A 10,354-nucleotide genomic window follows, 5' to 3' on the forward strand; every position below is an offset into this window, starting at 1 on the left:
AGTATCACTCGTTACTTCAACTCGAAGGTGATAGGTCGCAGACTCAGACTCGGTGATTTAGTGCTTTGAAGGGTGTCTTTGGAAAATAAAGACCCCAAGGACGATGTATTAGGGCCAAACTAGGAAGGGTCATACCAGATTGTGGAGATCCTACGTGAAGGGACCTTTAAACTAGCTCGGCTAAAAGGAGAGATAGTTCCACGGACTTGGAACACCCTACACCTTAAAAAATACTATCAATAATAGTTGACATAGTTAATTTTCTTTAATGTTTTTGGTACTATTCCATGTAAGGCTTATTTATAAAAGTCATTCCATCTAAATAACACTAGATTTTTACGTAGTCAATATTTCCATCTTATTATTCTAAAGTATCACGTGCTCATTTTGTAAAAACAGCCTAGAACATGTATAAGTTCTGATTTCTTGGGAGGCACATAACTGAAGAGCTTTTAAAAGAGTTTAGCATATTCAGATAAATTTTGAAACTTAGAATTTGGAAAAACTTTGAATTTGAAAAAATTGATTATTTAACGACTTTTTAAAGCTCAGATTTTCAAAATAGTTCTGAATACGAACTAAGTTGGGAAATTTCTAAGACATAACAAAACCTAGAAGACAACTAGGAAACCCTGGATATAATCAGGTCCGAGGTCAGATTCTTAACATGTATAATGCTATTAAGGGGATAAAATATCTTGGACATAACCAGGTCCAAGGCTTGATTCCTAACAGATATAACGCTATTAGGCAGGCGAATTCATTGGTATAACCAGGATATTGACTAAAATTGTTTAGCCGAGCCATCAAAAACCTATCCCAATATAAAGACAACCCCTACGATTTCAAGTGTGCAAGAATCCAAAATTCATAAACATGAGAAAATAAAAAATTAAGGGGAATAAAAATAAATCACAAATTAACAAAATGTACTAAAAATTATTTAGTTATCTTGAGGAGAAAAAACATCGATCTAAGCCCAAAGGCGATTGTTTCAGTCTTTGAGAACCTAATTACAGGACAAAGAAAGTAAAATAAACAGAATAAAAGCATCACTGAGCTCCGTCAACTTGCTCGAGTCATGTCACATCCTCGTCGTCCCCTTCAGTAGCTCCGGTAGCATCTGCGATCTCAGAAAGCTCTTGTAAGAGTCGACTCCGAAACTTGGCAATATAAGGCCCCCAGAGCTCCGACACCATAAAGGAGAAATCCCCTTCCTTGTTATAAACCCCACACCAGTAGAGCATCTCCTCCAGGGCGTTCGTTGACTTTGTTATCTCCTCCTTAGCTTTGTCCTCAACCTCAGAAAGCTTGTTCTTGAGCACCTGAACCTCTTCGAGCTTCTTATTAAGGTTGTCAACCTCAGCCTGCAAATGATCTCGTCGCTGGCTCACCTCCACCACCTGGTCCTTAGAAATTCGCTCACTGTCCTGGGAAGTGGCCAGGGCGACCTTAGCAGTCCGCTCATTCTCCTAGGACGCGGCCAGGGAGGCTTTGAGCTCCTCTTTCCTAGCTCGGGATCGGGCGATGCTATGGAGTTGAGCCAGAACAGACTGCAAAGAGAAAATGCAGGTCAGGGTTAGTTAAAAAAAACAAAAGAAAAAGAAGTATTATAAGAGGAATGAAGGTTATTCACAGTGAGGTTCATTCCCATGGAGAACTCTAGAACATCTTCAGGAGAATGCTCCTCCATAGCCCTCAGGTCCTTAACATTGGCTCTATATGCGTGGCCCACCATATGGTTCGCCATCTCATATACAGTCCCTCAAAATTCTTCTGGGATCCTTACCAGCTCGAGTGGTTTTACTAGGATGTGAACGAAGGGGACTCACCCCGAGTAACCTGAGGAACCAAAGCAGGTGCATGTCGAGGAAGAGGAGGAGGAACCTCAAGAATGGTAACTGTCGCTGCCAGAGCTGGGGGCTGAGTTTGCTGTTGTTGTTCCTAGGTGGAGCTGGCACCTTTATCTTTGACAGGAGATTCGGTGGATGTTCCAGACTTGGAAGTATTTTTCTTTGATATTCTAGCCCTTTTAATCACGGATCCAACTCTCACCCCACCAACTTTAAAGGCACCCTTCAAATCCATCTCTTCACATGCAAATGGACGAGTAGAAAATTCATATACAAGAAATAATTAACCAAAATAATGCAAGGAAAAGAATAAAGCAAGGACCCTACCCTCCGAGCTAGAAGAGGAAACTATTATGATCAGCTCAGGGTTACGAACCGAATTGGGTAAACGTTATAACTCCTGGACTACCAGGGGAGAGGGGGACTCTAGTATTATTACACCATGGGTCCTATGGGGTTCAACCTCTTCTTCCGAGTTGGACTCATCTACCGTCTACCTAAAATCGGGGAAAAATATGCCTTGACATAGGGAAGGCCATGTCCTACGATTCATACCATACTCCTAAAAAATAGTGGACCTAAAGTGGAGGGTATTGTCTACCACAATAGTGATATGGGATAGCTATGGTCGTAGCATACCACCAGATGATTCACACATTGGAGGAGATTTGTGTTCAGGTCTGGGTCAACTGGATGTTGACTCACGAGCTGGCGTGGGTTGAATCGGATTAGCCTAAAACCGGCAGCAACCCATTTTAATTCTCTATAGGGGTTACCTTGGTCGGAAATGCCGGCTGCTGCCCCCGACTCAGCTCGGTCCTGGTCCAGATGTTGCCCATCTTCAGGAGCTCTTCTCTTGCGCACCAGTGGCGAGACCTCCTCTTCCTCTTCTATGTCTTCAACAGCGGGGAGGACTTCTTGAGGAGGAGGAAGCTCGGGGGGCGGACCTCGAGATCCAATGGCCAGTGTTTGATCTTTACGGATCAGCTTGCAGGCCACCATGGTAGCATTGTTCACTACTATTCGGAACTCCTTCTTCGAAGGAATACGAGACAGTGTCTCGTACTGACCTCCAAAGGTCCCCAGATCGTCCTGTCCTCTTGAATATAGTTACACAAAGAATAAACTCGGTTAGGAAGGTTAAACTCAATAAAAAAGGAATTCATGTATGGAGTTCGGAGAGTTAAGAAACTTACGAGGATGGTTGAAGTATTGGTGAGTGTAGTTCTTGAACACATTTGACATAAATATTTTATCTTTATAGTCATTTGGGTGGCTGGGGAGGTCGATGACGGAGGCCGCGTTGGGAAATCGAGTGAGGTAGTAGAAACCGTCACCTCGCCCCTTCTCCTCAGAGTTGGATTTGGGGCAGAAGAAATACATACTGTCGGCCAGCGTTGGGACCTCCCACTCGTGCTTTAAAAATAAGGATTTAAGCTCTGCCAATAGTCAGTATGAGTTTGGAGGTGCTGGAATGGAGCCAGTTAGACGTAGTGTAAAAAGTCATTGAAGTACTGGTCCAAAGGGAGGAAAGCACCTGCCTTCAGATGCTCATCACTCCAGGCCTTGAAGTCATCCTGAAGGGGCGCGCTGCTCTGCTCTCCTTCCAGCGGAGGTCAGGCAATAAGGCCGTCGGGCCCCATTTCAATCTCGTGGCTCAGCAAGATCTTATTCACTTTACCTTGAGTCATTATTTGAGACACGATGTGCTCAACCTTGAAAAAGGCGTCAAGGCCGACTACAATCTTCTTGTCCACCACCGGGCCAGAGTGGGGAATGGGGGTGTAAGGCGTGACCTTCTTGCCCTTGCTCTTGTTTTGGGAAGAGGAGCTCGAGACGTTTTTCTATTGATGAGCCATGATCTAGCTCGTCTGACGACAAAGCAGCCTATTAGTGGCGACCTAAAATAAAGTTTATCTACAGCGACAAAGGTACCGTGACCTTGGGGTTTAAATTCATTTTATTTAGTTTAAGATATACGCAAGCTAAGATATACCCTAACACAAACACGTGTTTCCACGTGTAGTCTTTAGCCATGTGCTATAGACTACGAAAAATCCCTGATGCTTTGGGATTCGCATGTCAGGCCCGTCACCTTTTTGAAAGCGGTTTAATGCAAAATCACTCAAGGAATCGTGACCCTTAAGCTACTTAGAGCCAAACCTAAAACCCTTATACTTCTATGCATAAACATATAACCTAAGCGATTCGTAAAAAATCACATCCTTTCAAAACCAAAAAATTGCCCATTTTTCACACATCTCATTTATAAACGAGCCTAATATTGTTCTTTTAGCCTAAGCAAACCCCTATTGAACTAGGACATGGTTAAAATATGAGATGGTACTGGAAAAAATTTGAAGTAAAAGGAACTTATTGGAAAATAAAGAATGAAAGATTTAAACCAGATGAAGAGATACTTACAATTTATATGTTTACTTGACGGGGATGTTGGTGGTTCCAAATGCAGGAGCTTGAAAGCTTCTGAAGAATGGTAGGATGGCAAGGGTTTTTGAAAGAGGTCTGAGAGAAAAAAGGAAGTTTTGTTTTGAAAGGAAACTTTTTGAATGTGAATGTGGTGAAGTTCAAGCTCGATTTTCCTATTTAGACGTAAGTTTCGGGAATTAATCTGGGCCATTTGATCGAGTCAGCTCAGGATCCAAAAGGCCAAGATTAATAAATGACCCCTGCGGCGGCAAAAAGTTGATAGGATAGTTGTCACAGTCCTCGAAACCCGAACAAACGCCAATTATAGACGGCCACATGTTTCACACTTGAGTAGTGGGCAAGCACAATTTCACACAACAGAAGCCTAAAAACCCCTACTGTGCATGTCGAAAGTGTCTTCATGCACGAGCAAGAGCTTAGAGGGCAAATGTTGTACCTTAAAATAAGTATGGATTTAATCATTCAGCTAAGATAAACACATAGAGAAAGCGGGCGAGCAGAACATCTAGTTAACTTTGGTGTGGGCAACTCGAGTTAAGACCTGACAGTGCGTCATGCAGATAATCTCCAGATCGCCTTTCAGGACAATAACTTTCTTCGAGACAGGTAATGGCTAGGTCTCCTTCTGGATGCTCTAAACTTGATACAAACTAAAGTTTGCTCACTCTTCAATCTCCAGCTCGAGGAAGATGTTCAGCTCGTGGAAACCTGATTATGACGCACAGTGAAGGATCCCGAAAGACATGGAGATTCCTTATACCCTCGTTAATGCCCAGGTTGTATTACATATTTATTGCTTGAGATATCGAATGTAATTTCCATAGGAAATTATATCCCTATGTAAATGGGAATTATCATGATTGATTGTTTATCATATTTATGCACGCAGTTACCCAAACCTGTCCAAGTTCACTATAAATATCAGGGATAATGGACTGCTTTTTAAGAACACAAACTCTGCAGAAATTGTAAGAGATTAATAATATTATCTCGTGGACTAGGTGAGTTTTTAACTACTGAACCACGTAAAAATACGTGTGTGAGAAATTGTTCATTTAGTTAATTGCGTAATTATTAAAGAGCACTAATATCTTTGTTATTGGATTACTTAATCCAATGTTGGCGAAAAAGACTACATTTCACCAATGAAGACATGGACATTTGTATATGAACATGCCTCTCAACCATTGTAAATTTGAAATGAACAAAAATAAAAAGGTCCCTACCAACATGCAACAAAACTTAAGACGTTGTATAATTCAATTCATCGTATAGGCAGCCAAGGCACACATGACATTTAGCAACAACTTGAACAAGATGACACACTAATATTTTCAATATGAATAAAATGTACCCACATTCACATGCTTGAAAAGAGATCAAGAATTCCAATGAGTTGGCTATCTTATCAGGGCCACTATAAAATAAAAGTTGTTTTGGATCATTTTCACATTGGCTTAGTTCAAGGTAAAGTTGCAAACTACACACGTAAATTTAAAACAAGCAAAAATAATCACATCCTTTCTCCCAGTTGTCTAACATTTCATTATTGAGGTTATTTGATCGAACAAAGAAACATCAGCTGGAACAATAAAACGACAAAGACATATGTTATTAATAATATCATCATGTTAAAAATAAACAGTTAAAGTAGTTCATTCCATATTGTCCATTCTAGCCTCAAAAAATCCATTAGTACTTTAACAGCCCACAACAACACAATGATCATACAAGCATGCATGGTCCTGAAAAGCCACAAAAACTTCCCTTCACGTCCAAGATATCATACAATCAGTTCAATCAATTAAATTCTACGACTTCCAACATATATAGTATGGACTATACAAAGAGAAACAGAGCTCACATAAAGCATGTAATCTTAAGTTATCATAGAAACATATCAATCTAACAAGCCTACACACAAAATGACTAAATTTAGCTCAAATATTCTTCACCCTGCTTTTCGATTCTAATCAAGCAAGAATGCAGGCAATTGTCTTTGCATTATGGTTATGCATAATACTTTAAACCACATTTAAGAGCACACACACCATCTAAGTTTGCCCTTGTTAGGAATGACCACCTTATACGACCAAAACAATAATATCGATGCCCAGATTGGTTATCTACTTATATCCATAAAAAGAAATGCAGATCATCAATCACAGAAGATACCAAAACACCAAATATCAAACGCTTATACAAGTTTTGCCAATTTTTTTTCTTTTCTTATTTTGTCGCAGAGATTAGGCGGAATCACAAAACCCATAACACAAATTCAACTAATTAAAAAACAATAAGTGAATTAAAAGAGGCCAACCCAATTTTGAAGGTTCAAACAAAAGGTAACAAAACTACAAAACTCTTAATCAAAAGAGAAGAGGCTAAAAGAAAACAAAACAAAACAGAAAACCCCCAAAACCAAATGAAAAAAAGGGCATATCATGTTCATATCAACAACAAACTTCAGCCACAGTTGAGTTGGTATGAAAGAAGAAAAAAATAAAATTAAAAATTATTTACTTTACCTGTAGGCTAATAGAATTCTTCAAACCTTCAACAATCAACTAAATGTAGGCTAATAGAATTCTTCAAACCTTCAACAATCAACTAAATAAATGAAAAAGATGAAAGAGAAGAGAAGAAAATGAAAAAAAAAAACTAAAGAAAAGAAAGTGATAAAAAGAAGCGAAAGGAGAAGAAAAATGAAACGGTTACAAGTTTTCTCAAAAAAAAATTATTTTCTTATTTTGTCGAAGAGATTAGGCGGAATCACAAAACTTATAACACAAATTCAACTAATAAAAAAACAATAAGAGAATTAAAAGAGGCCAACCCAATTTTGATGGTTCAAACAAAAGGTAACAATGCTATAAAACTCGTAATCAAAAGAGAAGAGGCTAAAAGAAAAGAAAAGAAAACAGAAAAACCCCCCAAAACCAAATGAAAAAAGGGCATATCATGTTCATATCAACAACAAATTCCAGCCACAGTTGAGTTGGTATAAAAGAAGAAAAAAATAAAATTAAAAATTAATTACTTTACCTGTAGGCTAATAAAATTCTTCAAACCTTCAACAATGAACTAAATGAATGAAAAAGATGAAAGAGGAGAAGAAAATGAAAAAATAAATAAATAAATAAGAAAGGAAAGTGAGAAAAAGAAGCGAAAGAAGGAGAAAAATAAAAAACAATTAATTGTTTAACCTAATTGAGTCTGTTAATTTAATAATATAATTAAAAGGAGATTTTTAAAAAATATGACTTTTATACTATTAATGTGCAAAAATATAATAATTATATTTTTCTTAATTTATATGGGAAAATTTATTAAAGACAAAATTAAAATATGAAAATGTTACATTTTTTTTACCATAGTTATATTTTTTGATTTTGAAGGTGATTTTTTTTTTCATTTTTTAATTTTTTTTTTCTTTTTTTCTTCTACCAATTTCTTTCTTTATCTTTTTTGTTATTTCCATTTTTCCATTCTTTTTCTTCTTCTTTATTAATTTATCAAATTTTTTATTTCATTTGTAATGTTTTGTTTTTTTTTTTATATTTTTTCAGTTTTCTTTCTTTTTTTTTTCCCTTTTTTCTCATTTTTCTTGCTATTTTTTCTTCATTTTTGTATTTATTATTTTCTCCTTCCATTTTGTTTTCTTTTTTCACACATATGAGCTTTTTTCTTTCTTTCTTTTTTTCTTCTTCCATTTTTTTTTTTCATTTTTCACACATATGGGCTTTTTCTTTCTTTCTTTTTTTCTTCTTCCATTTTTTTTTCAATTTTTTCTTTCCATTTTCCCATTATTTTTCTTCTTCTTCTTTTTATTTTTATTCATTCATCTATTTTTTTTTCATTCATCATTTCTTTTGTTTTGTTTTGTTTTGTTTTGTTTTTTCATATTTTTTTTAGTTTTCTTTCCTAAGTTTTTTTTTCCTTCTTTTTTTATACTTATTTTTTTCTCATTCCATTTTCTTTTTTTTCCCCTTTTTTCACACATATTTTAACATTACATAATTATTTTACTATTTTTTTATGTATTATATTTTATTATTGTAATTTTTTTTATAGTTTTTTCCACTATATGTAAAAAAATTCAAATCAATTTTTTCAGCATTTTCTTTTTACTGCAACCCTTATAGGAACACCAAAATTTGGAAAGAAAACTAATAAAAATATGCAAACGTGAATGGATAACCAGTTACCCTGATGAGAACATTCAAATATAGAAAAAAAAAATTATATGAAGAAGAAGGGAGAGAAGGGAAAGGGGGTGGATCTGATTTTTTTTTTCTTTCTTCAAATTTGTGGAAACTGGTTACCTTCCCGTTATTTGTATGTATATTTCTGGGGTAACTGGTTACATTCACGTTCTTTGTGTGTATATTTCTGTGGGTAACTGGTTACCTTCACATTAATATGAGTGTATATATTTTTGGGTTCTTTACGGTAACTAGTTACCTATGTTACTAAAATCATAGTTATTTTTTCCTTTTTTTAATAAAGTGTTCTTCCTCGATTTGATGTTTCTTTTCATATTTAATAAGAGCAACCCGTCACCCCTCTTATGGTAACTGGTTACCCCTCTTATGGTAGAAGGTTACTCATTTCAGGGTAACTGGTTACTCTTCCAGTACATGTTATTTAACCTAGTTCTAGGATTTTTTTTTACATAATTGCCAAAGATAAATCAAGTAACTTGTTACCTTATCCAGGATTTGAATAAAGAAACGTACAATATAAAAATAAGCAAAAAACTGTTTATAATAAATAAAATAATAATAAACACAATTCATATCACAAAAAAAAAAAATTTGCAAAACAACCAAAGAAAATTTTAATATAAAATTAGTTATATAAAAAGAATTCTAATTCAAATTTTGACTTAGGAGTCAAAGAATTCTAGTAATGGGGAAGTTTCATTCCAAGTAAATTAACAGTGCAAAAAAATATAAGTAAATATATTGTGATTGTTAAGAATGAGTAGTATATCAAATCATTTGTGTGGAGTTGAATTAAAGAAATTCGATAAAAATTACAGAATGTGAAAGTCAAAGGGATTGTTTGCTTACCCCAAGTGTTTGGCTAACACAATCTTAGAGTAGGACCCAAGAATAGGAGTTGGCTAAGATATATAATAGAACCTGATTATCAACTACCAAAAAACCCAAAAGGGTGGTCCCCATCGTTTATAATACTGAGACAAAATGTATCATTCAGTAAACTTTTTCCATAAATTTTGTAGTTTTGCACCATTGATGAGGCTCTTGAGAAAAATGATTAATATTTTGTTAGAACTAATAAAAATCTCATGGACAGGAAAGGAAAATCATTACGAGAACTGGTTGATTTTAGAAGGCAGGAGGAAGTTTTCAAAATATTTTTTTAAATGATTTTAAAATACCAATGACAGTTCTTGCTTCATGCTTATTTAGTTGGTTTGATGGCACCTAAAATAATATAAAAAGTTAAAATAAAATAACATAAAAATATAAAATCTACCCTTTATAATTACTGAAAATGTAAGTTTTTTTCCATGAAAAACGTAGTATAGAAAAGTTAAAAAAATAAAATAAAATAAAATTACAAAACTATCATTCTACTTGAAAAAAAGTTAAGTGATAATAAAGATATGGCATAATCAGAAATTTTGACAAAAATATGGAAAAAAAAAAGCCATAAAAATGATAAAAAAAAGTATAAAAAGCCATAAAAAATTATGTTGAAAAAAAAAGCCATATTTTTTAAAACTTCAATAAAAAGTCCATATAAAATGTAATTTCCACTTATTAAAAGGGGATACAAAAGAAATTAACGGTTAGTCGAATTTTTAATATCCAAGGATACAGGCCTTGTAGCATCTAAAGGATGTCATACTCTATCATTTAAAATACCTTCTCAAAATACATATTTTTCTATTTTACCTCTAAGTTTTACATTACACCATACATCATATTCTCTATTTTTTTCTCTATATCATTTAAATATTATTAATTTTATAATTTTATTAATTTTAAATATTTTCTATCACTTTCAATAATATCTCTATT

The 10,354-nt window shown here is 34.8% G+C and overlaps 1 long non-coding RNA gene across 3 annotated transcripts; it reads right to left on the bottom strand.

Moving 5' to 3' along the window:
• Nucleotides 1–897: 897 nt before the first annotated feature.
• On the bottom strand, nt 898–7,445 carry LOC133778081 (uncharacterized). 3 transcript variants are annotated; one of them, XR_009868991.1, is made up of 2 exons: nt 7,347–7,445; nt 898–5,883 (listed from the first exon to the last, which is right to left on the bottom strand). It is a non-coding gene; the product is annotated as an uncharacterized LOC133778081 (long non-coding RNA). The 3 variants fall into 3 exon arrangements; XR_009868992.1 differs by having other exon boundaries at nt 898–6,911; nt 7,347–7,434; XR_009868990.1 differs by lacking the exon at nt 7,347–7,445 and adding an exon at nt 6,830–7,332.
• Between the last annotated feature and the right edge of the window lie 2,909 nt (nt 7,446–10,354).

The sequence above is a fragment of the Humulus lupulus genome, chromosome 5, assembly GCF_963169125.1.
Source record: "Humulus lupulus chromosome 5, drHumLupu1.1, whole genome shotgun sequence".
Taxonomy (NCBI): domain Eukaryota; kingdom Viridiplantae; phylum Streptophyta; class Magnoliopsida; order Rosales; family Cannabaceae; genus Humulus; species Humulus lupulus.